At 44.8% G+C, this 15,626-nt stretch overlaps 1 protein-coding gene across 1 annotated transcript in view; it reads right to left on the bottom strand.

Annotated features, from left to right (window-relative positions):
• LOC136699427 (protein TANC2-like) overlaps nucleotides 1-15,626 on the bottom strand; it is a 122,388-nt gene that overhangs the window by 62,132 nt on the left and 44,630 nt on the right. Inside the window, exon 2 of the mRNA XM_066674131.1 lies at nucleotides 8,714-8,830. The gene's annotated coding sequence lies outside the window, so the exon portion shown is untranslated. The remainder of the gene's footprint in view (nucleotides 1-8,713; nucleotides 8,831-15,626) is intronic.

Below are 15,626 nucleotides of genomic sequence, written 5' to 3'. Positions count from 1 at the left end.
GCGGATCCAGACGCTTGCAGCCGCTGGCTAATTGGCGTCAGAAACTAACAGCCTTTAAAACCTCGTCTGTGGGAAATGGCCCTTGATTTTCCTCAGTGTGCACTACTTTAAGAGTCCAGCCGTCGAAGGCGTGGGGCAATTAGCAAGAAAGCAGATCATTTTCTGCTCATTTTCTGCAAGACTTTTATTTCATTGGAGTTGAAACAAACTCTTTAATCTCACAGAGCTAACGCTAAAAAAAAGAAGGAAAAGACATCTTTAAATGTGACATATTCTACTCTATTTACACAAGTGAGCACTTAATAAATTATTTGTGACATGCTTTGGTCAAAATACCACAAGGTTGAAACACCATGGACATGTGACAAATTAAAAGTCTCAGCTCTGTGTGTAAAATTCAGCACAAAATTAGAACGGCTTGATTTATTGCATGTATTTTTGACTTATTTATACTTACAAGTGCCTAACGATGTTGTGTGTGTTTATACTTGTGCAGTGGTGTGTCTGTGAGGCATTGCAATTACACCACCAAAACACTAGGGCTGGAATTATTCATTCATTCATTCATTATCTGTAAGCGCTTATCCAGTTCAGGGTCACGGTGGGTTCAGAGTCTACCTGGAATCATTGGGCGCAAGGCGGGAATACACCCTGGAGATTTCCAGTCCTTCACAGGGCAACACACACATTCACTCACACACTCACACCTATGGACACTTTTGAGTCGCCAATCCACCTACCAACATGTGTTTTTGGTCTGTGGGAGAAAACCGGAGCACCCGGAGGAAACCCACGCAGACACAGGGAGAACACACCACACTCCTCACAGACAGTCACCAGGACGAAACCCACGCAGACACAGGGAGAACACACCACACTCCTCAGACAGTCACCAGGAGGAAATCCACGCAGACACAGGGAGAACACACCACACTCCTCACAGACAGTCACCAGGAGGAAATCCACGCAGACACAGGGAGAACACACCACACTCCTCCCTCCACCCTACGTAAGGATTAGGGCACTATATGTGCAGAGGGTGCAGGAATGAAACAAATACAATGCTGACACATAATTCCCTCCTGGATCCTTGCTCCTCAGCGAGTGTTTCTAGAGGCATCTTTTCATACTTTTCACCCTAATCATTGCCTACATCTTAAATTCCAATTAAGGTTACTGCATTTTCATGGCTGGCCCATACCAGGGGTCCTTCTAGCACTCACTGCAGGCAATTAGCCACGTCTTAGCAGCTATTACACAATTATATGACCACAGAAATGTGCTCTATAGCGGAGTATGGGGTTGCAGGGGAATAGTTAGCCTTTACAAAGTAGTCTTTTCGCCCCCTTCTCTGAACCACTGCCAGATCATGTCCTCTGCATGCTGGCACCCCTCCAGTCCAATGTGTGTGTGTGTGTGTGTGTGTGTATGTTTGTGTGTGTGTGTGAGATGCCAAGAAAATGTTTTCTTTCTTCTCAACAGCTGACTGCGTGGTCACAGTGAGGACAGCACGGAGACAGAAGCTCATGCCGAGAGGCCAGTGGCCTGGGTCAAAGGTCATTCATCTCAGACTGGGCAGTATGGGCGGGTATGGGCGAGCAACAGCAGCTTCACAGTTGAGATCTAAAACGCCATGGAGTCAATTCCAGTAGCATCATTAATATCATCAGCACACTGGGACTGTCCAGCCATCAAATAAATGGAGCTGAGCATTAACACACAGTTCAGGAGCGAGATAACATGTTCTATGACTCTGACGTGAAGTGGCACAACAGCTGAAATGTTCCCTACATGCCCCACCCTTTCCATTTGTCAGAGAGGACTGGCAAAGGCCATCTGCAGAGCTAATAGTGGTCTCTAAGTGAGGGACTTACTGGACGTCCAAACAAAGGGAGAAATAAGTAGAAGTGGACAGACCTTTTTACTGCTGTAATGTATACTGTTTATAGAACCTCGACAGAGGCGTTTGTGCAAGTGTGAATTCCATTATATATGGGCATCCATCAGAAACATCCTACAATCAAAGGACCCCCATTAAGCCCAGGATCTTTGCCAAGCCAAACCACCAGTCGGACCACTGAAACACTGCCGAGGAGCTGGCAGAAGGAAGCCACAACAAGGCTGGTGGAAACACAGTGGAGCGCCTCTCAGACCCCCACAGCGACATCGCCCACTCTCGGCTCCTCTAGAGTCCATGACCAGCTCCCAAACAAATCTGTTTCTCCATAAACAACATTGTGTTTACTGTTCTCTGTTTACAGTGCGGAAGATAAAAGTGCTCCAGTCGAGCCAGGCTCCAGTGCCCCTTGATTTCTGAAGTCCCACTCGTTCACTGAAGGACCACTGAGAGTATTCCTGGGCAACAAAACAGCTAATTCAGACTGGAGCAAATGGCTAAAGCTAGTTTAAAGAAACAGGTGCTGAAAAACTGGCTGTTCTGACCAGGGCGGTTTAGACCGGGGGATAATGTGCTGTGGTGTTGATACTCATGGCATTTTGACCAAAGCAGGTCACAGACAGGTCACTTGTGGAAAAGGGTTACAAGAAGTCCCTTTCAAGACTTTAGATTAGATGTTGGAGAAATGTCAGTTAACCCTATGCCACCAAAAGAACTCTCTATTTAACCCGTTTCATTTGGGATTCTTGGCGTTCGGTGCTATCCAGTGAACCAGTCCGAGTTTCTACTAGTATTTGAGGGACACTGGGGCATTGCGGGGTTGCTAGGTTCCAGGGTTATTGTGATTGAATTCAGCACCAAAGCCAGAGATAAAAGTATAGAGTCAGTAGAGAGTCATGGTTAATCCACTGTTTACAGCTGGTTCAGATCATACTGATACATAATACACATGTGAGCTTATGAACAGCAGAGATAATTAGCCACCGTGACTCATGTTGCGGTAAACACAGCCCCAGAAACACACACAAATGAAGCATACATCCTTTTATTAATACAAATTACGTTAAGCGATATGAGCACAGAATGTTGGTTTTGGATCAAAAAATTCAATCCAACTCTTCCGAAGAGTTCCATTCTTCCATTAATACCATTCCACAGCTCCATGCCCCAATGTTGGGGAGCTTTATATCCCTTTTGGCTCTGGGCACGGTGACCTTGAGGTCATGTTTAGCTGCTCATCCCTCGTACAAAATAAAATAGTGCATCACATAGGAATTTTGAAATGTGAATTTGTTTTCATTTTACAATGTCAGCATGGCAACACATGTATGTTCCTATCCAGTCAGTGAGGGTTCCAGATACTGCAGACTTCCCATTTAGACATGAAGATCATATCTGAGAAGAATGATTTGATGAAATTTCATCAGCTACACTTATGAACTCATATACCCTCTGCTTTTCAACACAAAGGCATCTCCACAGACATGATTACAAATGGATCAATCCAAAAACATCACCCTGGAGCAGAAACATCAGCATCAGAGCAGCCAAAGAGAGCTCTCTCTGAAGAGAAAAAGAGATGGGATGACTCCGTTCTAATAGCTGTAAAGGCTCCTATTGACCGGTGTCCAAAAATATGGAGACAATTAAAAGCAGCAGACAGTTGAAACAGATGTCTTGACTTAAATAGCTCAGGGTAGATTTGTGGCTCCGTTGCAGGTGGTGTGTCTGTCATGGCTGAGTGGCTGAGCGGAGAGGGGGTCCGTCCAAAAATGAGACGTCGAAGCTGCTCCACGTCGCTAAATTTTCTTGGGGAACACATGGCAGTGATATCTGCATTTGAATGCTATCAAGGGACAGCATTAGCGCAGCTATTAGAAATCAGCATACAACCGAGGATGTTCGAACGCCAGATTACAACTTTCAGCAAGGAATCCATCAAGAAAAATCATTACAAAATGGGGGAGTATCACTCGGAACATCACTGTATCTCCCATTGAGTTGTTTACCGATTCCCTTAGGAAACTGGACACGTTAGGAATGTGTTGCCGTGCATTTTCGTCACCATGTGAAGTGAGACATGTCATTAGTAGAGTGAGGTATGAGTGGGAAACAGACTATTGGTGCTTTTCCACTGTGTGGTACCGACACTACCCAACTATACTCTGTTTTTCGTACCTGATACCTGGTTGATTGTGTTGATTTCATACACTCAGAAAAACTGTCACTGTGGTGGTATCTTCAAGTGTACACCTTATTCTATTATAAATATAGATTTTAAAGTTGACTTCCTACTCCCCATTTCATCTCCAGGACTTATATTGTGTTCTTTTATTTTACACAGTTCTATAAATATCGTTTACAAATATTCACCTCTTTTAATGGAGTAGAGAATGTTATGCACCTTTGGGAAACACAGCTGGACTCTTAAACCACTGTTGTACCTTTACACTGTTCGTAACCTTTAATATTTTATATTTTATATATATTACGTTTGCCTTTCTCTCCTCAGTTTACCTCTGGCCCTGCTCCCCCTCCCCAGTAATGCCACCATTTCCACAGATTCAAAGTCAGTGTCCATCATCCATCCATTCATTATCTGTAAGCGCTTATCCAATTCAGGGTCGCGGTGGGTCCAGAGCCTACCTGGAATCATTGGGTGCAAGGCGGGAATACACCCTGGAGGGGGCGCCAGTCCTTCACAGGGCAACACAGACACACACACACATTCACTTAACCTACAGTCACTTTGAGTCGCCAATCAACCTACCTGTGGGAGGAAACCGGTGCACCTGGAGGAAACCCACGCGGACACAGGGAGAACACACCAACTCCTCACCGACAGTCACCTGGAGGAAACCCACGCAGACACAGGGAGAACACACCACACTCCTCACAGACAGTCACCCGGAGTGGGAATCGAACCAACAACCTCCAGGTCCCTGGAGCTGTGTGACTGCAACACTACCTGCTGCTCCACCGTGCCGCCCGTCAGTGTCCACATTTATTGATATTCTGCAAAATCCATCTCCACTGTGGTGTAATGTCGTAAATAATCACGGCCATGTGTCCTGGACACTGACATCATCACAGAGTGACGTCAGAAGCACACTGAAATACAATAACATCTGAACGGTTATAGGACGAGACAAACCATACGTCATGCCACCCCAATAAACTGATGAACAAACTGGCAGCAGAAACATCCAGTAAACTGCTAAAGGCTCAGTGTATCCACAAAGTTCATTGGACACCTGTTTGTCTGCTGTGTCCTCTGAAACCAAGGGTCTAGTCCGTTTGCTTATTTGATGCGGTAACAGCTTCTAGGGGTGATTTACACTAGATTTTGGAACATTTCTGTAAGGATTGGTTCACATTCTGACACCTACACTTTACGGATATCAGATACTGATGTTGGATGATGTAGTTCTGGATCACAAAGCCCACTCCAACTCAACATATGCGAGCTCCATGACTTCCAGTTCTTCACATCCCAATGCTGATGCTCGGCATCGTGCAGGGTCACCTTACGCTCACCGTGTCTCATTCCACTGGAAAAGCATTTCTGTGGAGATTATCCAAGCCCTGTGTGCTCTGCAACATTTGCACCTTAAAGGAGATGCATGTCCAAAAACAGATTTTGAACATATAGTGTATGTAGGATTCTGTTGGATAGAAGAAGCTGCTTGTTAGTGCAATTCACACCCAAACTCCATTCCCACAAGCTTAGGCCTTTCCCGAAGTGCTGTCCTACCAGAAATCCTGCATTAAATCCAAGCCGTGCAGCATCTCCACAGAACTTTTATCATCCCGTACTTACACACACACACACACACACACACACACACACTCGAGGCTAGCACAGATTATCTTATTTACTCCGTCTCATGGAAATGCCACTCGTTAAAAGGCAGCCAAATTCAATTCCCTGAAAAAAGTCCCTCTCCGGTTTGGTGCTGAACTCTTTGAAGCCGCTCTGCTGTGACTGCAGCTCGCCACAAACAGCAAATAAGATTTCTTTGTAAAACACGACTCAGCAGGCCACTGGACACAGCGTTTATTCTCGCCTATTTCTGTCTCCACACGACATCCACTGCAATAACCACTCTGAGGACATCTTTCACTGTCCTGACCCTCTTTCTCTCTCTCTCTGTATTTTACCATATTCATGCCACTCTTGGTACTAATCTCTCTCTCTCTTACTCTCTCTCTCTCTTTTCCCTATTCATTCCATGCTGAATAATTCTCTTTCTTTCTCTCCCTCTCTCCTTCATCCAATTGACTGCTTCTCTCCGTCTCTCTCTCTATATATTTTACCCTATTCATGCCACTCTCTCTCTCGCTCTTTCTCTGTGTCTCTCTCTCTCTTTCTCCCTCTCCTGCCATTTACTCCACTGAGGACATTACTCTCTGTCCCTCTCTCTCAACTCTCTCTGTTTTATCCTCTCACTCTCTCTCTCTGACTATTCACTGCTTCCTACTCTCTCTCTCTCTCTCTCTCTCTCCTCTCTCCTCTCTCTCTCTCTCCTGCCATTCATTCCACTCTGCAACTTGCAAAATCTCCCCTTGACAATCCAGAGTAAAAGAAAATGGGGGGTGGGGGTAAATCGCCCGCTTCTTTATTAATTGCCTCCCCCTGCACCGTCCTGTTTTGGAGCAGATCAAAGGTAATAATCCCCCATAATCCTCGGCTGTGTTCTTGCTGTTGTTATGGTTGTGTTGTCGCTAAGCTAACGCCACTCTGGAAAATAAATAAAAAACACTTCACCAGCTCAATTTCAGTCAAACGCCTATTTCATGGATGGACAGCCACCAGGGTAATTAGACGAGCCCAGAGCCATCTCTGCGATGACGCGTGGCTTAAAAAAAAAAATAAGTTTGCAGGTTTTAGCAACAAAAAAGGAGCTAACCAACTATATCAGCCTCAAAAAGCCCAGTCCATCTGAACCACGTCTGAAAAGTGTCTCAGTGTTTACAACATGCACACAACAGAGTAGCAAGGCGTATCACTGCGTAACTGTTATCAAAGTTGGCCATTGGTTCTTACTGATACTGCAGACAGCTGGAGTTTGCCAATGAGCCTATAACCAATCACAAAGCTTGTACTGAGTGATGCAAACATTCTGGCCAATCACAGCTCCAGGCTGATTAAGCTGAGCGGGTGTTTTGATTCACATAATTGATTAATACTTAGTCATCTGTATATCTATTTTGTTCCAGTTCTCACCAGTGTGGTGCCCATATCACAGAGAGTTCACAGCAGCCGTTTAATCTTTTATTGTTCCTTTATGGCGTGCCTTGGCATATATACAATGGCAATTCAAAGAAAGCTGAAGTGTGGAAGCTGGGCACTGTACACACCCACAAGGCGACACCATGAGCGTTCCTGAACAAGCCAGGATCATCCCAGAATCACTGGGCGCAAGGCAGGAACAAACCCTGGACAGTGCACCAGTCCATTACCAAGTCACCGGCACAGTGTTACCCAGTAAACAATTAGCCGTTGATTCAACGTTGAAATAACGTAATGACTGCCGTCTAATCAACGTTCTCTTAAGGTTGAAAGTTGAAAAGACGTCCAAACACAGACATTGAAAAGACGACGTATTTTGGACGTCCATTGACATTATTAATTGGTCCCGAAATAAATTACTTGTATAAAACGCGTTTTGGACGTCCACTGACGTTATCGATTGGTCACCACTTAACTAACTTATTAAGATGGATTTTGGACGTCCACTGACGTTTAAAATATGTCCTTGACGGACAGACTACTTTTAGACCTATTTTGAACGTCCAGGTACGTTCCTTGTTTACTGGGTATTATTTTATCAGTTATATATTCCTACTCCACGATATGATGACGATATGAAGTCCACGTCAGTAGTCTTCTGGTCAGTTTACGCTAAACTCTCCTACAGACGTCTCACTGCTGAGAACAGCTGGAAATAAATCAGCTGGAAAACATGGAAATGGCTTCATTACAAGGATTAGGCCAAAGTATCTACAGATGTTCCTACTTTCCAGAAGAGTCCAAGATTACAACTGGAAATACAATCCAAGCAAAACACTCATTACCCTAACACCACCACGAGAGAACAGGTTCATGATGGACACGCTCTAATCCGGCATAAACTTTTCATTCGTCTCTTCATCTGCTTTAAAGCATGGGAGCGTGTGCCATGCTAAAGGTGTAAGAGCTTACAAACTTCCTTCAGCTGAAACATATGGAAAGAGCATATCCCCCTCAGTCCGCTTTGCCAAAGTTCCTCTGTCTGGGGACCTATAACTATTTGATGGCCGCACTCAGAATGAATTGTTTGGACCGGAGTGAATGCAGATTTATTCTGCTCCTAGAGAGTACGGCTGGGTCGGCTCCAAATGGGCAGGATCGAGGGCTACGGAACTGCATTACACAGCTTTCCACTTAAAACTTTTACTTCTGAGGGTTTTATGGAGCCCTGATGATTTCTGGAGCAAGAGTTTTTGAGCCTGAGAGGCTGGACGCTCACCTGAAAGCTGTGAACGTGGTCTAAGCACATGCCAGAGTAATACAGCCACACGCTGAGGCAAAATAATCCAGTCATCACTGTAACAGCTGTGAAGGTTTCTCTGTTAGCGTTAGCTCTCTCACAAACCACTACAAAATTACGGTACCTGTGTTGGACCATATTTGTGTTATGGTCAAAAGGAAGTAGCTACTTTTACTGAACCACACGGAAAGGACATTACATAGAAACAAAGTGCTATTTTAATAACACTGGCCGGAAAGAGGCACTGCATGGTTTTGAGATCAGACGAGAAAGAGTGGCTCACCATGAGTGAGGAGTTGGGGGTCTCAGGAGAGAGCAGGACACAGCAGTGCTTGGAACCTCTTGCTTGTGGCCAGAAGCCAAACTCCCATCTCCTATAGACGTTGCTCTGGTTAGCTCTCTGTGGGGAAAACACACACAAAAACAGAATCAAGGAAAAATGCTGTTATTAGCAAACCGGCAAAACCTAGTCACCAGTCTTAAGCAATAGTTGGGGACTCCTGGGCAATTTTCACATATGAAGTCGAGACAATGTGTGGAGAATCAGGCGCAATGTTGTTTGATTAAGAAAACAGCCATGTTAGATGCCTTTTCACCTACTGGAAATAGTCCCTTTTGGTTTAGGCGAGGGGTAGGCATGGGCCCACTGAACACTGATGGACCAGAAGTGCTCAGAGATGTTCATTACTGAGACAGCCTGGCCTGACTTCAAATACTCCAGGAAAAGACACTGCCATTGGTTCGGCTTGCAAATTCATTCATTATCTGTAAGCGCTTATCCAGTTCAGGGTCATGGTGGGTCCAGAGACTACCTGGAATCATTGGGCGCAAGGCGGGAATACACCCTGGAGGGGGCGCCAGTCCGTCACAGGGCAACACACACAGTCACACATTCCCTCACACTCACACCTACGGACACATTAGAGTCGCCAATCCACCTACCAACGTGTGTTATTGGACTGTGGGAGGAAACCGGAGCACCCGGAGGAAACCCACGCGGACACAGGAAGAACACAACACACTCCTCACAGATAGTCACCCGGAGGAAACCCACGCAGACACAGAGAGAACACAACACACTCCTCACAGACAGTCACCCGGAGCGGGAATCGAACCCACAACCTCCAAGTCTCTGGAGCTGTGTGACTGCGACACTACCTGCTGCGCCACCAACATTTCAAATTAATGTTGAAAATACGTAAAAAAAAAACTCCCCAAAACTGTAAAACCGGGGACGTCATAGACAACATTTATTGGAGCATGTGCTAGGAAACTGGCAATATAAAGTCCATCAAGTGCCTGGAACTACTGATTTGGTCATCGGGGCACATCCGATTCCTCCAGGTATTGTCTAGATAAGCTCAGGGATGCCATGCATGTCTGAAAGTGGCTCTGGTTAAATTACATGCAGTAAGTACACATTCACCAAAATTGTGCACTAATTTGGAGAAAAATGTCATATTTGAGCTGGTTCCCTGTAGAAGGAATGCTAACTTATTTTCACCTGACAAATCAACATGTAACTTCATCGCAAGGTGAGTTTTGCACACGGCCACATCTCTCCAGAGCCTGGAGTCCATTCCGTGAAGCAGGGCTCTCCAGAGGGGGTGTAAATGGCAGAAAAGCAGATGCTGGTGGGGGTTACATGAGCACCGCGGAAGCAGATACACCTATGGCTTAATTAACATGTGAGGCGAAACACTAACGCATGAGAGTAGAGCCGTGGACGCAAGGCACCCGCCCCTCATATCTGTGCTCAGGCAAGAGAAACAGAGAGTGGGGAACAGGTAGAGCAGGGGAAGGGTTACTGAGAGACAAACAGACCACAAGAGGAGGACAGAACAGGATAAATAGCAAGAGCAAGGGGTAGATAAAATGTAAGCATGGTTAATCAATGAACCAGTATTTGATATACAGTCAGATTGATTTTATACTTATATTACTAATGTTACTGAAGTATGAGGGCAGTGAGCTAATGCTACAGCTAACTAGCACACGATCTTTTTCACCTCAGCGAGTTTTTCTGGCAACAGTATACATGTCCTTCTATATTTTTTCTAAAACCCTCTATAGATCTTTCACTTTAACCCTTTGGAGAATGCAAATTACAGCATAGTATTGTGGTATATAAAAATAGAAAAGCAAAGTCAAAAGTATAAAAACAGTCGTAAATAGCCAAGGCTGCTAAGAGCTAATCTCAAAGTAGCAAACACATTCTGTCAGTCTAGGAATATTTGTTTTTCAACATGGTCACTGGCTGATTTTTTGGGGTTTTTTTCTGTTGGGGGGTGGAGGGGGGGTGTTGCTTGTTGAACAGAACATTTGGAAAAAACTGTTCTGCTACAAAAACAGACCCATGTGAAACAAAGCGCTTTACAGTGGTTCCACAGCTACAGTCAAATGCTGAGTCAACACACTTAACTCTGAACAATGGGGATTTTTGCATTTCATTTAAGAGCCTTATGGCTTTGTTTATTTGCTACTAGTGAGACTTTTTTTCAGTGCAGACTATTGTTCTTTTAATATTTTAAACAAAACCATAACCAGGAAGAGGAAGCACCATCTGTTTGCTACATTGGTGCTGTGAATAAAACACAATAGTAATTCCTCACAAGTGTCAAACAAGTGTATATTTCAAAATCTTTTTTATGTTAGCACACGCGACCAATAAATGACCAAAATGTGGAAAGTGAGAATAAAAGAGCGGGAAGAAATAAGAAGGAAGGCACAAGACGAAGAAGCAGCTGCCAAAACCCAGTCAAAGGGACAGGAATGGAAACGTATGAACTTGGAGCAATGCTCTGCTGTCAAGGCCACTTCCTTCTGTTGTGGCCCCAATCCATTTACTCTTCCCAAGCTCTCTCGTTTCTGCCTTTTATCAGGCAGAGGTTCAGGGAGCCAGCAGCCGTGGCAGTGGAGATCCGGCTGTGAAGGTAACAGCTGGCCGTCGAAGCGTAATGAAAAACAATACCTGAATACAGTCTATTGTGGAAGCACCAGATCCAACAAATGCAAGGTGTCAGTAACTGGGGAGTGGTGGAGGAGGTGGGGGTTGCTTACCAGAGGACAGTACTGTATATTCTGTGGAGAGCATGTGGACCACAACTAACCCCTATTAAGTCCTTTCTACTCTTACATCATCATGGGTGGTGCTACAGATACGGCTTGTTCTATTCCATGTTTTCTGACATAGACAGTTCACAAATAACTGACAGGGTTGTTGTATTTAACAGTTTGTGGGATGGTAGATGCTCTAGATACCCAAATGAACGAAGGTTTTCAGTTTTTGAAGGTGTTGAAATACTTAAAGGAGTCAAAACAGCACCAGAAACTCCTCCACGCTGCTGTTTCCAACGCACTCTGATCTCTCGCCACGTTTAGTGTCCCAACATGTGACTTCACGCTCTGTGTTTGATTCCTTTGACTGTCTATTGTTCGTTTTGCGTTCACACTTGAAACAAACCACACCAGGGTTCGTTCAGAAAAAAAAAACGGTGGCCCTCTTTCTCAGACGGTCTCAGTCTGGGGCTCACCGAAATCACTCAAACAAACTGCATTAACAGAGGAACCCCACCAGGGTTTTATTTCCATCAAACCTAAGCCGACAAGTAGAGACACCCCCTCAAAAAACAACGTGGAGTGTTGTCCTGAACTGAAATCAAAGGGGGATATGGTTTTGGAGCTGGGAGAACATTGGTATGGAATCACAGTGGAAGCGATTCGACCTAGACGCTCGAGCTGGACAGAAGGACTTTGGTCTGTATCTCAAGGCAAATGTACATTGAATGAATATTAGACTAAAATATGCCATGCCTCAGTCGGTAGTCAAGTTACAGAGAGGAACACGCTCATTGCAGGGTGCAGTTGATGTTGAGTGGGTGTTGCTGAGTGCTGACTGAGTTGAACATATTGTTCGGTACAGGCAGACACTTTGCCAGAGCGCTTTGAGTCAGAAGCTATCAGAGGGGGAAGAGGATGGGGAAGGGAGGGTAGAGAGAGGGAGAAAGAATGACAGACCGATTTTGCAGTTGGGGTTTCAACAGTACTAAAAGATACACCGTGTCCCACTTCTGCACGGAAGAGATTCCCTCTCTGCCCCGGCTTCAATCCTCGGTGTGTAGACGACGACAATCTCGCAAGGAAACCAGCGCATTTGGAATAACATAAATGTAGAAAGAAGCATAGCACTGTTCATAGACACACTTGCAGAATCTCACACTGGGGCAGCAATATCCAAACCCTGTTCCTCTTCTGTTGTCATGATAAGCAGTGACTTTAATCCGTGCCATCTCAGTCACCCGCTATCAGGTAATTCTCAGGGGTGATCTGAGGGTCTACTGTGAGAGATGAAGTAGGGTTTATCTAGGTCACTGTATCATACAGAGCTTTGGGAGAACCATTACTGCCTGTTTCCCTTTGCCTGTTTTTCAACTACAAAGATAATTCTAAACTGACAAGTACTCCCAATGATAAAGCATAGGCATCTTCCAACATAAGCCACCGGTGATCCTGAATCCTGACTTCATTCACAAGCCAGTCTTTTCCTATTTGTACGTTCTGAGTCTCGAGATGGCAGGATACTACCCTTTCTTCTCTGATGCCAGTGTCAGAACCGATAATGAAGCATGCAGTACAAGGCGACAATCGTAATACGCTGTCTATATTCGATTAGACCACTGACAGCTTTGTTTTGATATATAGGTTTAATACTGGGATGCAAATAAACTGGAGTTTGTGCTGTTTGATGCACTGATCGACACTTTTATGATTCAGTATTAAATTAAATGACTAACTAACTAGTATTAAACTATGTTTCGTGTAAAGTGTCAAGTCTAAAGCACACATTTCCAACCCTTTCCTCAGGGAAGAGCACCCTGCAAAGCCGAGATCCAGCCTTAATTAAAAACACACAGCAATGGTATTCCGACGCTCATGACGAATTTGTTCAGAGAGATGGAGGTCAGATGAGGTTTGAAACTGTGAGTGTGTGTCTCCTAGAACTTTCTAGAACTGCAGCCTATGCTCTTATTTTGGGAACCTGGTTGAAAACAATCCTAATTATCTTTTCTTTTTTGTTGTTATTTTTTTGCACTAACTGCATTTCGTTGACTTGTACTGAGCAATACAGTTATATATCTGTAAAGAGTTGCAGGTGTACATGTTGCTTTACTTCCTGTTAATGTTCTCCATATCAATAGCATCTCCATTTTTGAGTATGTCATTTGAACCCAACCGCTGTTCTTCACACTCTGTGAAAATTTCATTGGATGAACCATTCCATTACTTGGAATATAATCTTTTCACATTGACTTCCACTGAAAGTTCTTCCTTGGGAACTACACGGGGCACCAGCCGCTTTACATAGGCCTCTATTAAGAGCAGGTCCAGCTGGAATGGTGGACTGTGGGCATTGTGAAAGATAGAGGTTATACGCCTCGTTGCTGTGAACGTGGACTGTGCTGGCTGACCTCAGGCTCAGGGCTCATGCTGGTGCCTTTATAGTGAAAAAAGAGCAAGAACGGTGAGCCTGAGAGACCGGTGTAATCATTGTCCTCTCATCTCACCTCAACTGGAGATCCCTGGTTCCATGAGTCCTACGACAGAATAATTGGCCTTGCTTCCTGGGAAAAGGGTATGGCCACTTCCATTCCCTCATCACACGACATGGGACTTCAAAGTTGTCTGGCTTTCCCACCTGAGTCTCTCCAATCACAGCGACCCACTGATAAAATCCAGTCAAAATAAGAATGGAGATGGAATAGAACAAAACAAAAGTGCTCCTCGCACCTCAGGAAATCTAGATTTCTAGATTTAGTGTTGGATTTAAACAGCTGAAGAGGTCCAGGCTGGACACAATCTCCTATAAATCAGTAAAAAGTCCAAAAGCCAGGCTAGATCCAAACCCCAACTACACACATCTTCAAATTATTGGAGACTTACTTTAAAGCTTCGTCATGCGTCATTCTTAAAAATGACCCTCCATCAACGGCAACACCACAGTCATCTGTGTTTGGAATAACACTCCTAAGTTTCAAATGTAGCTAATACTCCTCATTTTACCATTAAAATTACAAAATAGCTGCTGCATTGCCTGTCCCTCCGAGTCAGTCGTAGAGAGTGGGTGGACGGATGGAAGGATGGTTAGTTGGAGAGGTTATTCACGCAGTCTAAGGGCAACGCTTGACTCCCACGCACCCGGGCTGTGTATGGGGCTACTCAGCACGTAGGTCGAGGGAACGGTAGATGTATGACGTATACATAAGTCACCATTTGCTCAGAACAAAACTGATGTACAGAACTGGAGAGATCCAAATGTGAGCAGTCAGGGAGTTAGGCCAGTGGGAAGACTAATGACAAAGGAGTAGCAGGAGAGTGAAGTTAAAGACAAGGGGAAAGCAAACAAAAAGGAGAAGCTGGATCAGACAGGCTCAAACTGAGCACCGAGAAGAGCTGGACAATTAATCGAAAAATATAGAATAGAAATTGACATCTAGAACTTCTAATCTACGTAATCTTGTGTATATGGAACATATTTATTGTTCAATGGCGCCGCAGGTGGTGCTCCTGGTGTCCAGCTCCTGGTGTCTGTCTGTGAGGAGTTTGGTGGGTTCTCCCCATGTCTGAGTGGGTTTCCTCCTCCGGTCCAAAAACACAGATTGGTAGGTGGATTGGCTCTGCAAAATTGTCTATAGGCGTGAGGGTGTGAGTGAATGTGTGAGTATGTGTTGCCCTGCCAAGGACTCGTGCCCCCTCCAGGGTGTGGACCTAGCACTAGAACTAATAGACGATGTATAACCAAGTGCCCAAAACTTTTCCCACGACTTTGTCATACTGCCATAAAAGGCCTACACTCCCTCACGCAATTTCAAAACACAAAGCTGGTGGATATTGTATGAAACAGGAAATGGATCACATCATAAAGCAGTAATGTATAAGCTCAGATCCTATCATGTAATTCCGTATTGGGGGTCCTATCACAAAGATAACAGGTGGGCAGCGAAAGCCTCTGACGGAGTAAAGGAAATAACACCAGGGCCTTTGGAACAGGGGCATTATGCTGGAAGAATGGCCTCCCTGACACTGCAGGCTTTTGTGTGATCCCTCTATTGGGGCAAGCCAAAATGAGGTGTAATGGCATGCAACAATGCAGATAATGAGGGCCAGCAGGCCAAGGGCTTTCAATGGCTGCCTTGTGG

This window comes from Hoplias malabaricus, chromosome 6 (assembly GCF_029633855.1).
Source record: "Hoplias malabaricus isolate fHopMal1 chromosome 6, fHopMal1.hap1, whole genome shotgun sequence".
NCBI classification, from domain to species: domain Eukaryota; kingdom Metazoa; phylum Chordata; class Actinopteri; order Characiformes; family Erythrinidae; genus Hoplias; species Hoplias malabaricus.
The sequence above is the reverse complement of the archived record's forward strand: the minus strand, read 5'-3'. Positions and strand labels throughout refer to the sequence as shown.